Genomic DNA, 18826 nt, shown 5'->3' with positions numbered 1-18826 from the left:
TTCCTATGATCAGGGCGGCTTACATCAAGGTTAAAAACAACAATCCACATAATACAAAATATTAAAATACAAAGCATCAAACTATTCAATAAAATAACAGACAAAAAAGCCCCATAGCCCAGCCTCTTGGCCACGGAAGAGGAGGGAGGCCCGCAGGATTTTATTCGGGGAATGCCTGTTGAATCAGGAAGGTTTTCAAGTCCTTCCTGAATTGGGCCAGGGTGGTGGACGAGCGGAGCTCAGTGGGCAGGGTGTGCCAAAGGGCTGGGGCAGCTGTGGAGAATGTCCTCCGTGTGGTGGAGGCTAACCTAGCCCCAGGCACCTTCAGTAATTGCTGCCCAGACGTTCTGAGGGTGCGAGGCGGAATGTACGGGGAGAGGCGGTCCTTTAGGTATCCTGGGCCCAAGCCATTTAGGGCTTTATAGGTAATCACCAACACCTTATATTGAGCTCGGAAGCGGATGGGCAACCAATGGAGGTCTTTCAGCACCGGAGTTATATGGCTGGTCCTGGGAGCACCAGTGACCAGCCGGGCTGCCATATTCTGCACCATTTGCAGCTTCCGAGTTTGGTATAAGGGTTGCCCCATGTAGAGTACATTGCAGAAATCCAGTCTCGAAGTTACCAGAGCATGTACAACAGTTTCTAGGTCTCTCTGGGCCAGGTATGGGCGCAGCTGGCGAATCAGCCGAAGCTGATAACAGTTGCTCTTGACCGTCGCATTCACCTGAGCTGTCAGGTGGAGCGACGAGTCAAGAAGCACTCCCAAGCTGCGCACGGAGTCCTTCACAGGGAGCGTGACCCCGTTCAGGACAGGTGGAACCACCGCCATTCCTGGACCAGGAGAACCTATCACTAGTACCTCCGTTTTCTCTGGATTCAATTTGAGTCGGTTTTCCCTCATCCAGCCCATTACTGACTCTAGACAGGTCACGAGAGGAGAGACGCCATCCCCAGTCACTGCAGCAGTCGGAGACATAGAGAAAATAATTTGGGTGTCATCAGTGTACTGATAACCCCGCGCCCCATGTCTCCGGATGATCTCTCCCAGCGGTTTCATGTAGATGTTAAATAGCATGGGAGACAGAATGGCTCCTTGAGGGACCCCGGTTTTAAGGGGCCTCTCGTCAGAGCACACGTCTCCCAGCTGCACCATCTGGGACCTCCCGGAGAGGTAGGAGCGGAACCACTGGAGCGCAGTGCCCCCGATCCCCACCTCTGCCAGGCGTCCCATACTTGATATACTGTACTAGCACTAAAACAATGTCCATATGCAGGTTTTCCTTCATGAGGTGACTGAGAGGCAACCAACCAGAAACAGTCTGGCTGGCTCAAGAAGCCAGCTGGGACAGTGCACTCCAGTTAGCAGAGACTGACTGGCTTTCTTACTCGTGGCATAATATGCCCACGTTGCTATGCCCAGGAAGAACATAGTAGTGTTCCCATCTATTTACCAGAAGCTGAATACAGTGGTGCCTCGGGTTACGAAAGTAATTCGTTCCGCGGCCGCTTTCGTAACCCGAAAAGCCTTCGTAAGCCGAAATGCCATAGGCGCTAATGGGGAAAAGCCGCGATTCCGTGTAAAATAGCGCCGAAATATAATAATAATAATATAATAAAATTTTATTTATATACCGCCCTTCTAAAAAATCAGGGCGGTGAACAACAAGAAGGAACAATGCAATTATACAACCAAGATAAAATACATTAAAAACAGTACGATAAAATAACAATAACATGTCGGCAAGACAATGGGGCAAAACACTGGGGGGAGAATTACTGGTCAGGGTAAGCTTGTTCAAATAAGTGGGTTTTTAACCCCTTCCTGAATTGAGGTAGGGAGGTAACCCGAAAAAACATTCGTAACCCGGAACAATTATTTCCAATGGGATTTTTTCGTATCCCGAAAATTTCGTAACCTGGGTATTTCGTATCCCGAGGTACCACTGTAGAGGAACACATTTGGTCCCAGCTTGGCAATTCCGCACCACTAGGCTGATAAAACAAATTAGCTCACAAAAGTAGTAGAATACATTTCAAAGTGAAGTTATGAGCCCTAATCCTTCCATGTCAAGTTCATTATTTAGTCTTTCTGACTTCTGTTCCCCCTCTCATCAATCAGACTTGACCAATAATGGTAATGGGTTTTAGGAGAAGAATCTACTTCCTGTAAATGAAAAGCTGACAAATGCAACAGAAAAAACAAAACAAAACATTTTTAACTCAGGTCTTCAGACTTGAGGAGTTATGCCCTGCTCACAGTAACTACCACTATTTTTCATGTAAGAAACTATTCATTTGAAACAACCCTTGAGAAACTAAGCAGTTACTACATCAGATGTAATATCTAGAGCCAAAACATATGCAACATGTGGGACCATCTCCTTTTTTTCCTTAAAAGAACTGGCAAAAGAAAGGTGCTAAAGAGAGCCCTCCTAAACACTATTTCCCCTAGATAAAATCCCTCCCTAAACAACATACTCATGGACAGAGCAGACATTAGAAAAGTTTGGCAGCTGCTGTATATGCCTTCAAGTAGTTACCAATTTGTGGTGACCCTAGGGGAACCTATTATGGGGTTTTCTTATTAAGGTTTGTTCAGAGGGACTTTGAGACTGTGTGACTTGCTCAGATTCACCCAGTGAATCCCCATGGTTAATTTGAAGTCTGATCTCCAGAGTAATAGTCCAATGCTCTCAAATCATTACATCACACTGGTAAACAAATTTTACAAGAGGATGTCAAACATTTCACAATACCTCGTCTGCACCACAGTTTCAACTCAAATGGGGAAGTAGCTGCTTTTTGCATAGAAAAAGTTGTCAGGAGATTTCCTCCACCCAATCTAGTTTGGCCTTTGATACCTAGGTATTCTGTCTCTGAAAGTATTACATCATATGCAAAATTCAAATGATAAGCTGACAATATTGAGCACTAGGGGCAATTCAGCCCTAAAGAACTAAAAAACTACAGTCATCCCTCCATATTTGCGGATTTGATTATTCACGGATTTGATTAATATGTTCTCTCTAGGAATATCTAGGTCCTCCAGCGCAACTCTATGGTCAACTTTAACTAAAAGTTGCACTGAAAGCCCTAGAGATTCCATCCCTTGTGGTGCAGCATGCGGTGTCATGCCACAATGGGGGCAGAGACAGGGTGAGCGTCATGTGGACACCACACCCCAACTCCGCATCTAGGCCCACCTTAATGGCCAGTCTTGCACAGGTTCAAAGATAACAGGTATTCTGCTATTGCTCTCTGGTTATTTACTCATATCTAAATACTCACATCTGTCCTTCCCATAATATCTGCAGGATGTGTTCAACCTGTACACAGGGACCAGTGACTGGGTTATTTTGTCTCTGAGCAACTGAGCATTTGGGCTGAAACTGTATTAGAAACTCAGACCTTCTCTAGCTTCTACAGTTTTGGAGAAATCATAGGAATTAAAAGCAAATGACAAAGTCCTGCAATATTTTAGCTTTCGGACAGTTTACATTATCAGATAGAATCACAAATTTTATAACTGTGCTTTCAGCCTACAAGCTCATAAGACATCTGAAAAATCTGCATGAAATTATCCCACCTTTGCACAACCCAACCAAAGTCTTCAATCTTCAATCTTTCATCCATCTTATGCATAGAACTGAATTTTCAATGACGCTAATTTTCTGAGGTTTGATTCATTCATCAATCAGTGCCATATATTTTCTGTTGACATGTTGCATGGAGCAGTACCATCACTGTAAATGAATCAGCACTGTTGAGAGTTGAATAAGTGGGCCCTTGGTTCCAGGATCCCCATAGATAATAAAATCAGTGGATGCTTAAGTCCATTAAATAAAATGGCAGAGTAAAATTGTGCCCCTTATATAAAAAAGCAAAATCAGAATTTGCTCTTTGGAATGGATATATATTTTCTAATATTTTCAAGAAATAGATGGCTGAATCCATGTATTAAGAATCTGTGGGTACGGTAGGCTGACTGTGTATCTAATATTCAACCATATAACAGCTGAATATATTGAGTGCTCAAAGACGCAACAAGAGAAATAGTCCTCATAAGGCATGGTACAATGCAAAAAGCAGCAACCATGGATTTTACTCTCCCAAATAAATATTCCTACAGTTCATCTCCCACCTGCTTTGAAGGGTAAATGTCTGCCCAATAGTTTGAGTTTATTTAGGCTACATTTTTGGGTCTGGGGTTTCATATCACAAATACTTGTGGTGCAAAATCATTACCTTCCAATAAGTTGACATCTCTACTTCACAACATGTGACATTTATTTGCATACCTTCCACTTTCTCCACTCAGCAATAGGAAAATATTTTCAGTGACTCATGGGAACTCAGTGCTCTGACATCATGAGTATATTTGTGTATCCTAGCAACATCTGACAGCTGAACACCTCCTAGGCTTTTCCTTTTCCCAAGCTTAATAGGCTAGCAGTTAAGAAGATTCTATAGCAAAATATCATAACCCGTAAAGAAACAATTCTTGTTATAGAGCTGATGATGATGAGCAAATGTATATGATGTTTTACAGACTAATAAAGACAGACCCCTAGCCCAAGAAGACTGAAATGTGACACAGGAGGAAGCTACAAAGAAGGATGACAGAGGAAGAATATGCATTCAGTTCAGCTGTAGCTTGTCCCATTCACATTCAAAGTACTGTAGAAGCTGAAAGTGTATCCAATTCTCAGATCAAAGAATCATTGAATCCTCGAGTTGGAAGAGACCTCAAGGATCATCCAGTCCAACCACAATCAAAGCGTTCAAAGCACCGCTGACAGCCTCTGTTTAAAATCCTTCAAAGGAGGTTAAAAACCTCCAAAGAAGATTGTGATCTACTAAGACTCCTTTGGCCCTTATTCATGTATCACCAGAGGGTTGTTCAGGTGAGAAAAACCCTCTTACCTACCCATGTCTCATCACTATTGGATTTCTCCCATAACCCCCTTGGGCTCCAATACAGCAGTCAGAACAGTTTGCAAATAACGAATAGACAATTCAGCTCACATTCCCCTTTGATATAAAAATATAAACACACACAGTTTATACTGCTCAAATATAAAAACAAATAAATGTGGCTGTCCCAATCACTTTGGGATATGAGGGTTGAGAACAATGTACTTAATAGTGTATCCCACCACAATCCACAAAACATGAACATTCATAATCACTTTTCACTTGTGGACAGCACTGATGACAGTATTCATGTGTGGGTCCTTTGCAGAGCAGGTAAGGAGACATTTCTTCACACAACATATAACTAAACTCTAGAATTCACTAACAGAAGGTATACTGATGGCCACTAACTTGAAATGCCTTGATAGAGGATTAGACAAATTGGGGAACATTAAAATTGCCAATGGCTAATAGTTATGACGTCTATATACCTCCAATACTAGAGCTCATACGCTCTGTATACCAGCCATAGGGTAGCACAAGTGGGGAGGGGATGGTATGCCACCCATGTCCTGCTTGCAGGTTTTCCGTATGCATTTGTTTGCCCAACATGAGAACAGACAGAGGATCAGATAGGCCTTTGAAGTGATCCAGCACAGCTATTATGACAGCAGACAAAATCTGTCATTCTCAAACTCTTTGAGTCAGGCCTGAAATAGACAGACAAGGGTGGCTTTAAGGAGTTAAACACTTGGACAACTGACCTCAGCACCAAGATGAAAAGGGGTGTGCAAACTTTGTCATGTGATGCTCATGTCTGTGCTGAGTTAGCGCAGTTAGCGCAGCAGAAAGCAGCCTCTTTAGCCAGTTGTTAACATTCTACAGGTTGCTTAACTACAAACCAGTTAACTCTGAAAACACATTATGCAAAGGGATCTTGTAGCACCTAATCACCTTCTCTTTCTGTTCTCTCAAAGGTGTTACTAGAGTCCTTTGCATACTGATTTTCCAGCCTAACATGGCTCTGTCTTTGATTTCTATAAAAACACAATTAGGCCACTCTTTCCATTTCCAACCTGATCTCACTTGCTTTAAGTCAAAACCACAGGGTGAGATGTCCTCTCTCCCTCCCCCAGACATGTCCTACATTTCCACCTTCTAGGCAGAAAGAATTCTAAAACATCCTCCATTTTGAGCATGACTCTGGGCCTGAACAGACAGACCAAACTAAAGCTGCTTTGGGTCACTTTGGAGGTATGCTGTTTAAGTGACACCCGCATCTTAAGAGGCCAGAAGCTGCACCAAAGCTGCACTCTAGTCCTTAGGCCTGGAGCGTGGCTTTGGCGCAGCTTACGACCGCTAAGGACACATTTAAACAGCATACCTCCAAAGTGACCCGAAACAGCTTTATTTTGCCCTGTCTATTCAGGCCCTAAGAAGTTTGAATTTATATTTAGATGAGTGCTTTTAGCTTTTATTGGCCATGTCCTCCAATTTTTTGTGACTCTCCTACATTTTGCAATGCCTTGTCCTTCGCAGTTACGGCACCTCGTCACCCTGAGATTCTAGAATTCACCAAGTGAAGGTATACTTAGGCACGTTACAGAGCCCCCAAAATGGGCGCTCTGCCGCCGCCACCGGTTCCTGCGTCCAGGAACCGCAGCGGTCAAACTGTGCGGTTCCCAGACGCACCAAAAAGAAGCCACAAAAAGTGGCTTCTTTTTGGGCCCCGGAAGTGGCACCGCAAGTGGCCAATGGCGCACTTGTGATGTCACTTCCATCGTGGGATGTGCAGATGCTAAGAGTCCGCAACATTAAGATGGCGGCGCCCGTGTATAACAGGCACTGCCATTTTGTATGTCCCCAGGATGTACTAGGGTTAGGTGCATGCGTAAAGCACACCCTTTCCTAACCCTAGTATGTCCTGGGGACATACTTTACGCCTGTGCGGACGGGCCTTAGTGTCATCAACTGGAAATGCCAGTTAGTGAGAGAGAGAGAAGGGTGCTGTCAAGGGTGGCCCCTCTTCAGCCTGTCTGTCCTAGGCCTGAGTCTTTGACTCCCAGAGAGGTTGCTCAAGTGCCTGGTGGCTCAAGGTAAGTGTGGGCAGGTGACCAGAGACCCTCCATTTCCAAATCCTGTCCTCCACTTCAACCTTCTGTCCAGGAAGAAGTTCAAAATGACATCCACTTTAAGCATGACTAAGAAGCATGAACTGATGTTTATATGAGTGTTTTTACCTTTTTATTTAGCCATGACCTCCAGTTTTCTTGCAAGTCCTCCATTTTGTAGTGCCTTGTCATGTGCCTAATCACCCTGCACATTTCAAGCCTAATGTCCAGGAGTTTCAAAATGCCCTCCATTGGGGGAGCATGACTAAAAGCACGGAAGCACTGATTTCTATTTCTTTGGAGTGTTTTGAGCTTTTATTTGGCCACATCACACTTTTTTTTCGTGAACATCATCCATTTGCCGGGGCCTTGTCCTTTCTTGGCCGCTTTGGACATTTCAAGCCTAATATACAGGAGGAGTTTCAAAAGGTCCTCTATTGGGAGCCTGAGTAAAAGAAGCAGGGATTTATACTTCTGTCAGTGTTTTAAGCTTTTATTTGCTCACATCCCACATTCTTCTTGAACGTCCTACATTTATTAAAGAAGAAGAAGAGCCCTCCCTCCGGTCCATCTGCCTTGGTCCAGGCCTCAGAGGGAGAGAAGGATGCTGGACCTGATCCCCTCCCTCCCTCACCATTCCCTTCTCCTTTTGTGTCGTGTCTTTTTAGATTGTAAGCCTGAGGGCAGGGAAGCATCTGTTATCCCCTCTGTTGTAAGCTGCCAGTATTCCTGGTGATTGGGTGGCATATAAATAAATCCTATTATTATTATCATCATCATCATCATCATAGTATAATAATTGTATATTAATAGTAATAATTAATAATATAATATAATAATAATATAGTAATAGTCAATTACAACTAGACACTCGTGTCAAGGGATTACTTTTACCTATTGTTACTGTTATTATTTAGGTTTATAAGAGGGGGTAAGGTGATGATGTCGTTTTTATTTATGTATTGCATATGTTGTTGATGTATTTTATTGTTGAAACCAATCCCGATCCTTTTGGGAGAGGAGGGCGACAAATATTTTATTAATTATTATTTTCTTATATTCATTTGATTAATGTGTCCTCTCTAGGAATATCTAGGTCCTCCAGCACTACTCTATGGTTAACTTGAACCAAAAGTCACACCAGCGCAGTACAAACTGCCAACAAGCAGCATGCCGGCGCTGGCATCAGGGTTAGGGAGCACACACCATGTACTTGCTCCCTAACACTAATGTGTCATGGCGATGTGACAATGGTGGCATCCTGTATACATGGGTGCCACTACTGTTACGAAAGTGCTGTGCAGCACAGCGCCACGCGGCACTTATGTAACCAGTGTGCCAGTTGCACATTTGTTATGCCGCTGCCACTGCGGCGTAAAAAAACAGTTGAAAAAATGCTGCCCCCAGCCCAGACCTTCAAGAAGGTATGTCCCAGGCCACTGAAAGACCTAGAGCAGTGATGGCGAACCTATGGCAAGCATGGCAGAGGTGGCACTCAGAGCCCTCTCTGTGGGCACATGTGCCATCTCCCCAGCACAGAGTTTGTTACTAGAAAGTACAAAGTGGGTTTTGGGTTGCAGTTTGGGCACTCGGCCTCTAAAAGGCTCACCATCGCTGCCCTAGAGACTCCTAGAGAGAATACTCTACTAGGCCTTTGTAGCTCCTCCAGAGAAGCTCTATGGTCAGTGTCTGTCAGACGTTGGCCAGAGTTGCACTGGAGGACCCAGAGATTCCTAGAGAGGCGGCCTCTCAGGTAAAAATGGGGTGGTTTTGTTACCTGCGGTTTTTCCATATTCACAGGAGTCTTGTATCCCTAACCCTAGTGAGCACTGAGGGACAAGGGTTATATTATACAGTATTATATCTATCTATCTATCTATATGTATTACACACACACATATACATACACACACACACACACACACACACACACACATACACAAGTAGATTACTACTGACACTCAGGTCAAGGAACGACCTTTGCCTTTACCAATTGTTACAATTATTTCCTTGCATCCCGCCTTTCTCCCAACGCAGGGACTCAAGGCAACCCTGGAGGCGGGGGGGGGGGGGGGGGGGGGGGGGGGGCCCCCCCCCGGGGGGGGGGGGGGGGGGGGGGGGGGGGAGGGGGCCAGGAAAGGGGGCTGCGCCGGCGGAAGCGGGGCAAAGCCGAAGCCCTGCCTTCCCTGGCGCCTGGAGAGACTTCCCTGGGAGCCTCCTCCAGAGAGAGCCAAACATACCGAATCCTCCGTCACCGAATTCGGGGAAGGGGAGTTGGCGCATGCGCGGAAGAAAGGGACTCGCGCCCCCTCTCTCTCGAGCGAGAGAGCGAGCGCCACACCAACGGTCACCTGGAATGGAATGGTGGAGCCAGCCGACTCAACAACGCCGCCGCCGCCGCCCTGCTCCTTGAGTGATATCGCCTCCAGCCAATAGCGGCACGCCGTGGCTCCCGTTCCAGCAAATAGGAACCCACCGAAGGGGCGGGTTCTGCCTCGTTGTCAGTTCGTGGCCAATCGTCACGCGCTCGAACTGGGGGGGGGGAGGGAAGGCGGGGGACGGGTCCTTGGGGGGGGGGGGGGAGAAGCCGGCTTCGAGCCCAGCTTACGTTCCTTAAAGTGTGCCGTTTCCCCCCCGCGCATGCGCACCCCTCACTCTCCCAAGCCCTTACCCGCCCGGCGTTGTGGGTCTGTCACGGCCGCCGCTGTTGAACCTCTCCCTTCTGCTGCTGCCACATCGCCTGCCGCCAGTCGCTGACACACACTGCCTCATCCGGGGCTGGTGCCGTCAGTGACACGTCACAGAGGAAAGGGGCGGGGTCCACTACTCAATAAGCCCCACCTCCTCCTTAAAGGGGAGCGTGTCCACGAGCCGCGCCTCATTTGCATAACCCCGCCCGGTTATGCAAACGAGGCGCGGCTCGTGGACACGCCCAAGGGCCAAGTATTCCTGGAACTGACTGCCTCAGTGTAGGTCAGTCATTGTAGCCGGAAGTGGTGTGATGGCTCATGCTAAGCTGCTTGGGAGAGTCTGTTTCCTTGACAGGAAGTCAGGAGCAGGAAGTCGAGAACTGTTTCTTCTATGCCAGTCTCGCTGTCTCCAAACATGACTCACTCTTGCTCCCTTCTAAGGAATTCTGGGATCTGTAGTTTGGAAAGGTACAGCGAGTGGGTCCTTGCTATCCACTGAGATTTGGTTCCTTCCAGGCCCCTCCCATGGATAACAAAGCCACGGCTGCTGAGTGCTATGAAATCCTGAGATGTGTAGTTCTATAGGTAATAATACTGAGGAGGCCAGGGTCAGGCACTGGAAGCTTCTTTCCTCATTCCCACTCCTGTATTAGAAGCACAAGCTTAGTGTGTCTTTGTGTTTGTTACCTAAAGAAAGCAGTAAGAAGAAAAATAAGCTGAATAGGAGGCTGATGGAGCAGGGAGCAAAGAAAACAAGAGCAGGATTTCACAGCACATCAAACGAGTGAGAGCAGGCCAAGGGTCCTGTGTGCCTTGATCTGGTTATAGCCTATCACAGCTAGGCAACAACTTTTTACGATGGATGTGTTCTTGCTCACAAAAGAGAAGAGTTGTTGTGAACTGCCCTCAAACTGGCCCCGACTCATGGCAACCCTGTGCATGAGACTTCTCCAACCCACCCACCCTGCCACCCCACATCCACCACTGCTCTGCTTAAGTCATGTAGATCCATGCGCATGACCTGCCTGATTGAGGCTAGCTATCTGGTCTGTGGTCTTCCTCTCTTTCTCCTGCTTTGTACCTTTCCTGTCATTATGATCTTCTCTTATGAGCTGTGCTTTCTCATGATGTGGCCAAGATACAACAGCTTCAGTTTCCTCATCCTTGCTTCAAATGAGCGTTCTGGTTTGTTCTGTTCTAGGATCCATTTGTTTGTCTTTCTGGCTGTCTGCTGAATCCTAAGTACTCTTCTCCAGCACTTAATTTTTTTCTTATGGGCTTTTTTCACTGTCCAGCTCTCACATCCACACATGGTGATGGGAAATACTATAACATGGACAATCCTGACTTTAGAGCTCAGTTGTATGTCTTTACTCTTTAGGATCTTATCTAGTTCTTTCATAGCTGCCCTCTGTATTCCTAGTTGTCTTCTGACCTTTTGAGTGCAGTCCCCATTCTATCAGTGTTTGATCCTAGGCATTGGAACGCCTTAACTATTTCAATTTCTTCATTGTCTGGGTTGAATTTATGTATTTCTTCCATTGTCATTATTTTTTGTTTTCTTTATGTTCAGCAATAGGCCTACCATTGCGTTTTATTCTTTGACCTTCCTTTGTAATTGTTCCAGGTCTGTGGTGTTTTCCACTAGTAGTATGGTATTAAGAGCATCCATAGTTTTTCATGATCTGTACAGTCAAACGCTTTGCTGTAGTCTATCAAGAACCATGGTGATTTCTTTGTGGAATTTCTTCATGTACTCTGCCCCATCAGAGAGAAATTTTCATTGTGTCATATTACTCTATCAAATACACTTTTGGTTATGGTTTTGTACCTGTTCTTCTCCAAACCATTATGTGACCATGTTACTTACAGATCCATTTTGAGATCCCAGAGAAGTATGTCAGATTCATCACCCTAATCGTTCACATCGTTCGCCACCCTCCATGCCCCTTGATAATCTGTCTCCTTGCCTCCTCTCATCTCCTTTTTGACCACTCCTGTAACTTTTGTATACATTTTTCTATCTTCTCTTGACTTCACTTCTGTGCTTTCTGCTGTACTGTTTGCTTCTCCTTATTTGTCAAATGACCTCTTCTTTTTCTACTGCCTCAGGGCCCTCTTTTGTAACAAATCCTTTCCTGAACTGTCTGAGATTCTCCTTATCTGCTCTCTTGAGTTACCCTTCAACTTTTACTTCATATCCATTACTCACCACTCTCCAGTTCTTTCTTCCCGGGTCAAAATGATCGTAGTAATTGTACTATTTCCTGTCTTATGTAAATTTCCCAACCAGAATACTGTCCATACTCAGCAGACGGAACCAACACCAAAAACTCAGCACTTCTGTTCCTTTAGCTCAGGGATAGTGAACCTCTGTTCTTGTGGATAGTGTTGGACTCTATTAGCCCCAGCCACCATGGTCAGCTGTGCTGACATTTGGAGTTCAAGAACATCTAGAGCGCAAAAAGTTCCCAGCTGTAAATATTTAGTCAGATGCTTTCTAAATATTTTACATATGTATTTGTAACTCTTTTAATGGGGTCTCCACTGTACTTAACAGTTTAAGTTCAGACTAGTGTAGTTGCACTTGAGTCTCATTGTAAGCAATTTCAAAGGACATACTATAGCTTCAGACCCACTGACTTCAGTGGGACCTAGCTACTTCTGAAACCTATTCAATACACCAGACAGTCAAAGCTCATTTTCCAGTTAATATGCAGCCAAAACAACATGACATTATTTGACTTATATGCCACATGCCATCTCATCAGTACTCTAATTCCTGGTCAGATTCCCCAGTTTTATTTAGCCTTGAAATGACACACTTCTATTTTCTATTAATGTCACCTTACAAAATTCATTCTAGCTCTCCTGGGTCATTTTGGGGGTTATTGTTCTATTGTTTCTACAATATCAGCAAAGATTTCTAATAAGTGTCATAGTTCATAAGTGTATTCAGCTCCATCAGAATAATTAGCAGAAGCTGGAGCAATCCAGTCAAAGCTAAATATTGTTGTTGTTTACCATTTATGGTGACCCTAAGGCGAACCTATCACAGGCTATTCTGTGGCTGGGAGTGTATGATTAATCCAAAATCTCCCAGTGGGTTTTCATGGCTGAGCAGGAAACGGAACCTTGATCTTCAGAGTCATCATCCAATGCTCAAATCACTGCACCACTCTGGCTCTCCAAAGCTAAATATATTGGCCTAAATCCAATTGCTAGTCCCAACTAAAGGAACCTATTGAATCAACACGACTTGACATATGTATTAACATGCATGCATGTATATGTGTCTTCAAATCACCTGTCATCTTTCACTTATGGTGACCCCATAAATTTCATAAGGGTTTCTTGAGTAGATAGTACTGAGAGGTGCTTTTGTCATTTCCTTCCTCTGAAATATAGCTTACAGTACCTAGTATTCATTGACAGTCTCTCATCCAGTTACCAGCCAGGGATGACTCTGCTTAGTTTTCAAGATCAGACAGGATTTAGTACCTTTAGGATATTTAAGATATGCATTGACATACTATTTAGCAATTAGCTCTGTGGGTTTGCTCTAATTGGAACTGGCAACTAGATTTAGGCCTTTTAGTCTCACTGATTTCAGTATATGTTAAGCATTTAAGCATGCTGCAATCTCTGGAACATAGAATCATAGAATCGTAGAGTTGGAAGAGACCACAGGGCCATCCAGTCCAACCCCCTGCCATGCAGGAAATCTCAATCACATAAAAGTGCTAAACTTTGGCTTTATTGTGTCCTGTGTTTTATCACCGTTGAAGCCAAGATAAATATTTTAAGAATCACCCCTAAATGTTGCACAATCTATTAACACTTATAAGTTTTTCTCATATTGATTACACTTTGACTAGAGGATTGTGTCCAATTCAAAGTAGACAAATTAAGTTTTTACCATTTAGAATCAAATGTCCCCAAAGGTGAAGAACCTTTCCTGAGCTGTACCTACTTAGAATGAGAAAAGGAAGCAGCAGCTATAGTGATCTTAATTTCAAGCAATTTCTTTCCCAGATACTAACCCATTGCTGGTCTGTGTTACTGACATGTAGCCTTTTTTTCTGTTATGACCACTGGATGTCTTCCACTTTTGTGGTGTGGGTTTCCTTCTATGGCCTTGGATGGACGCTATCATCCATAAGCCCAAAAGTAGCAGGTCATATACCAAGGTACCAGTTTCATAGATCAAACAGATAATTTGGGAGCTGCAATCAATGAAAGATTCACACTTCTGAGTCAGGAAAGCTAGGTGATTTATAGCAGGATGTTTTGCATCCAAGCTGGAGAGTCACCATTGAAATCCCATTCCCACCTTTGATACCCCTATCTCGAGTGATCTTTTCCATGCATATCTGTCCCTTTGATGTATCTTTGCCTCGGGCTATTTGTGGCCATCCTCCTCAGCGTTCCACAAAATAGCCGAATCCAACGATATACCATCCAGTTGGACCATCCGGAGTCACCACACTTTAGTAAGTATCACCATTAGTGGAGCCTCTTGTCTGTTCAACCATTTATTCTGTAGTTCTTGTGTGTGCCCATGTGAGTGTGCTTGCATTGACGTGTGTTTCCCTCTTGAAATAAAAGACAGTTAATAGGAAGAATTCTGCCTCCGTGAATTGCCTATCCCTGCATCTCAGTATACAGGTGGGAAATTATTCCAAAAGGACTGCTTATAACTCAGTCCAAGTAACTGAGCTAATTAAAATCCCCCTGGTTCATAGTTACATTTCCTTAAGCCACAGTGTGGTGTAGTGATTTGAGCATTGGGCTATGACTCTGAAGAGCAGGGTTCAAATCCCCTCTTGGCCATGAAAACCCACTGTGTGACCTTGGACAAATCACATTCTCTCAGCTTCAGAGGATGGCAAGGGCAAACCACCTCTAATTTTGCCAAGAAACCCCTATGATAATTTCACCTTTGAGTCTCCATAAGTCAGAAACAACTTGAAGGCAAACAACATACGCAACAGAGAAAGCATGATTCTTCAGACATTTTAGACTACTGTAGTTCTCATTATCCCTGAGCATTTACCATGCTGGCTAGGGCTAATGGGAGTTAGAGTTCAATAACACCTGGAATGAGAGAGTTTTCCCACTCTTATGCTAAATCAAAGAAGTATGAATGTCTGAAAAGACAGGTGTCAAGGAAACAGATTGCTCATCATGTTGTAATGATCAGAGGAGCATTCCTGAATGCTTCTTAGCCCATTGCTGCCCTTAAATTCCTCTACTTGACCATCTGGCCTGCCAGAGAGCTGGGACTGTAGGACTGTAACACTCTTCAAGAATGTGGTTGTAGAATGAGCTGTCTCCAAGGGAATGATAGTCCAATGGCATGTGTCTCTTTCTGCTGAGCCTCTGTTCACTTCATTTCCTCTGCATTCCCCTTCTTAGCTGCTGCACCTGACACATGGCAACATCCCTTGCAAATTTGTCTTTGTCCAATACTGACAGGGCTTTCATGGAATTAACAAAGAGACAGTGTTGGGGCCCCTGTTTCCAAACTTGCATTATAGGGGCTGCCTGTCTGGTTAACACTGATTTAAAGTTGATGTTTGTTTTGACGTGTGTATTTTTTTAAAATTTCTTTTGCTTGCACCCTGTTGTAATCTGCAGTTGTTCCCAGGCATTCTTGATGGGCCTGGAGTCCTTAGACTGACAAAGGCACAGTCACTTAGCATTAATTCTTCCATGCACCCAGCAGCCAGTGCTCTCCTTTAGCTGTGGTGGGGCTGTGCTTCCCAGGCAAAACCAAGTCATCCATTGAAAAGAAGAGGGAAGAAAAGAGACATAATAGACTCTATTGAAGTGAGATTTGTCTCATGGGGTTGGAGGTGGGGCGATGGGGGTGTGGAGGGGCCTGAGAGCAGAGACTAAGGAGTGTCTCATGAAATTTGGGGTCAGGAAGTCTCACAAGGCTTTTGCGCTCTCTGTTTCAGTCACATGGGAATGCACATGGGGTGGGTGTTTTATCTCAAGGAATGAATGAGTCTGGGAAGATGAACAGCTAGACATCTTTCACAGCCTGCTATCACTGCTGTGAGTATAATCTATCCATCTATACATATGCAGGCTCTGTACGATACCTGCTTTTCTTTTGGTGTGTCAGGTACAGAAAGATACCCATTTTACCCCAACCTGAATTTGCAACTGGATCTTGCAGCTAAATTCTAGTAGAATTGAAAAAGTCCAGTGTTAAGGCATTTTGGTACTGGAGTGCTGCCTGAAAGAAATTATGTGCCTATGCATGACAACAAAAAAGTAATTTCTGGGTTGTAAACAATGACCTATTTTAATCCAGTTGGAAGGTTATTTTATTTGGACTATAGAGGTCATGCTGTCTGAAAGTTATAGCTGCAAAAGTAACTTCTTTAAATTTTATGCGAACTTAATGTTTGAAAAATTCAGACAGTATGTGAGCATTCTGAGCGGAATATCATGCTTGTCTGGTAGGAACTGGCTGATTTTGTTGTGTGGCTTCAAGTTGTTTCTGACTCATGGTGACCCTAACCTATCATGGGGCTTTCTTGGCAAGTTTCTTCAGAGGGGGTTTGCCATTGCCATCCTCTGAGGCTGAGAGAGTGTGACTTCCCAAGGTCACCCAGTGAGTTTCTGTTGCCGAGCTGAGATTCGAACTCTGGTCTCCAGAGTTCAAACCACTATGCCATATTAGCTGTCAACAGGCTGTGAATAGGAATAAATAAATCACATTTGAAAATAACGAGTAAGGGTGAAATCTAAGCCATGCCTGCACAGTCTCCCACGCCCTCTTCTCAGATGTACTGTTATAAGGTCCCAAACAAGACATGGATGTCATAGAGACATCAGCCCTTCATGATCTAAGGTGGGGTGCTACACCTTGCCTTTTTTGATGTAATGCCATCCTGCTCATACTACAGGCCTCCACAACAAAATTGTCTTTGCTGCTCCAGTGTGATTGTCATCCTTATCATAATTGTTTTTATCATTATCTGTATTCCCACCTTTTAGCCAGAACTGAGATGTTGAGGCCAATGCTAGTGGCAGAGTCCACACAAAGGACTGATATATAATTATTTCCTCAGTCAAAATAATAATGATGATGACGTTCAGATTTTGCTATTAGCACTTCACGTTCTTTGACATAAGGTACCTACATGCATATGATGACATTGACTTGATAGTAATGAAGCCACATTTGATGATATGTAGGCTGCTGGCACTCACTGATAAATAAAATCCCAAATAAATATGCTCTGAGCACCACTGATCAGGAACCAGAAAGCGGATTTATTCCAGAATATTTATTATTTGTTTCACATAAGACTCTTTAGGGCCTTTACAGTGGAGTATGTGTTGCATCATACAGGTGGTCTTCCCAGAGCCCTTTTCTTTATGTCTCCAAGTATACTTCAGAGGATCTCCTAATCCTCTAAATAGATATGGAGACAGGGCAGCGAGAATTACAAGGAGTGGAAAGCAGAGTTCCTTGCATTTGCAGTTACCATTCCAACATCAAACACCACTGAGTACAACATATTGTCTCTTAATTTGGTGTATATGTGCACATCAGAATTGCACAGTAACATGGGCTCAAACCCTGGAGGTTTGATCACATTTGTGAGAATGTTAATATGGCAAGAATAGATGGCATTTTTGCAATTAAATGATGTAGTCAGAGGTCACATTCTCCTCCAAGGAGAACTGGATGTGAACATTAGTGAGGCTTGGTCCTACATGCTCCCTCCTCTCCTCCTCTGCGTGAGAGAAGGAGATTAGAAGCATTCAGTTCTAGCTTACAGCTAACTCGTATTACTTTGTCCAGAAAGCAGGTTGCAAATCAGGTCAATTGTTAAGATAAAACATTTGAAGCCAAAATAAAATACACACATTGATAAATGTTCCTAGTTCAGAAGTAGCAAGTCCAGAAAAATGGTGTAAAATGGACGAAGGCCTGTTTCTATAACTGGTGGTTCTGTTCTGATTTGTTTGCAGATTTCAAGTTGTACTCATGGCAAAACCCATCTTCATTGTAGGAATTTTTCACAGCATTCGGAAATACAGTTGGCCCTCCATTTTCGTGGACTTGGAGTCCGTGTCCCTTACCTGTTTGTGGGCGGCAAACAGAGGGGGTCAAAATGGGGTGTGTGCTGCTATTCAAGCCAATGGGGCTTTAATATTGGCAATTTCCCATTTTCGTAGGGGGTGGGTGGGTCTGGAATGGATCCCCCGTGAAAACGGAGGGGCAACTGTAATTGATTTTGAATTCAAATTGATTTTCTCACATTCCTTCTAGCTTTGTGCTGTTGTTTTCAAAAGAGGTGCTAATTTATTTCAAGGCATTTGGCAAAGTGTGTGAAATACATGAAGTGTGCAGCATGGGTAGATTGTCAGCGCTCCCTCTAATATTCATTGAAGAGGGATCCTAGTCTTTTTTTTCCACATGCAACTCATGTGTATTTTACAATGCAAAGTGCTGACCTTTGGGCACATTCCATTTATCTTGATGTCATATATGGGTGTATACAGGTGCCAGTAGCGAAATGTAGCACATGTCATAAGAAACTGTCATTGAGTAGCTTTTAGGGATTTCAGGGATTGTAATCCTATCCCTACTTATATGGGAGAAAACCCCATTGATTTCAATGAGGTTTAACAATTGAGTAGATATGTATAGGGTTTTGCTGCTTACTAACCACTGTGCCACTTTCACACAGCACACTCTGCTTCTGCCATAGCAATCTGCCTCTGTTTTTAGCCAGTGGTTTCCAGCGGGAAAGGAAGGATGCAGACTACTCAATGCTCCTGGCTTAGGGCCACTTGGATGCAAGGCCTATGTGTGTGACCACAAGAGAGAGGAAGCCATTACATATCTCTCTGAAGCACTGGCATAAAGGAAAAACCCGCAAACACTTAATTGTACCCCTTGGTGCAGTTCCTGTGCCACCATATGGCAGGAGTGTTGCTGGCTCATAAAAGCCAATAAGAATGGGCTAGCTCAGGCTCACACTGTGCCAGTTCCCAGACACTGTTTTTTTTTTAATGCACCCCCTTCCTCATGGATTCAAAGCCATTCATATGCCAGCAATGGAGGGGCGGGAAGAT

General features: G+C 44.1%; 2 protein-coding genes across 8 annotated transcripts in view; one reads left to right on the top strand and one right to left on the bottom strand.

Moving 5' to 3' along the window:
* Positions 1 to 9854, bottom strand: part of NDEL1 (nudE neurodevelopment protein 1 like 1) — a 41035-nt gene extending 31181 nt beyond the window's left edge. For 4 of the 7 annotated variants that reach the window (XR_006101890.1, XM_042449141.1, XM_042449140.1 and 1 more), the window contains exon 1: positions 7158 to 7182. The gene's annotated coding sequence lies outside the window, so the exon portion shown is untranslated. Of the gene's footprint in view, positions 1 to 7157; positions 7183 to 9268; positions 9516 to 9699 lie in introns of those variants that run through there. The other 3 variants (XR_006101891.1, XR_006101892.1, XR_006101893.1) reach the window with 3 other exon arrangements.
* Positions 9855 to 15704: 5850 nt separating this feature from the next.
* The window catches only part of RNF222 (ring finger protein 222), a 52416-nt gene continuing 49294 nt past the window's right edge, over positions 15705 to 18826 (top strand). Inside the window, exon 1 of the mRNA XM_042453587.1 lies at positions 15705 to 15781. The gene's annotated coding sequence lies outside the window, so the exon portion shown is untranslated. The remainder of the gene's footprint in view (positions 15782 to 18826) is intronic.

This window comes from Sceloporus undulatus, chromosome 2 (genome assembly GCF_019175285.1).
Source record: "Sceloporus undulatus isolate JIND9_A2432 ecotype Alabama chromosome 2, SceUnd_v1.1, whole genome shotgun sequence".
NCBI classification, from domain to species: domain Eukaryota; kingdom Metazoa; phylum Chordata; class Lepidosauria; order Squamata; family Phrynosomatidae; genus Sceloporus; species Sceloporus undulatus.
Note: the sequence above shows the minus strand (reverse complement) of the source record. Positions and strands in the feature narration are given on the sequence as shown.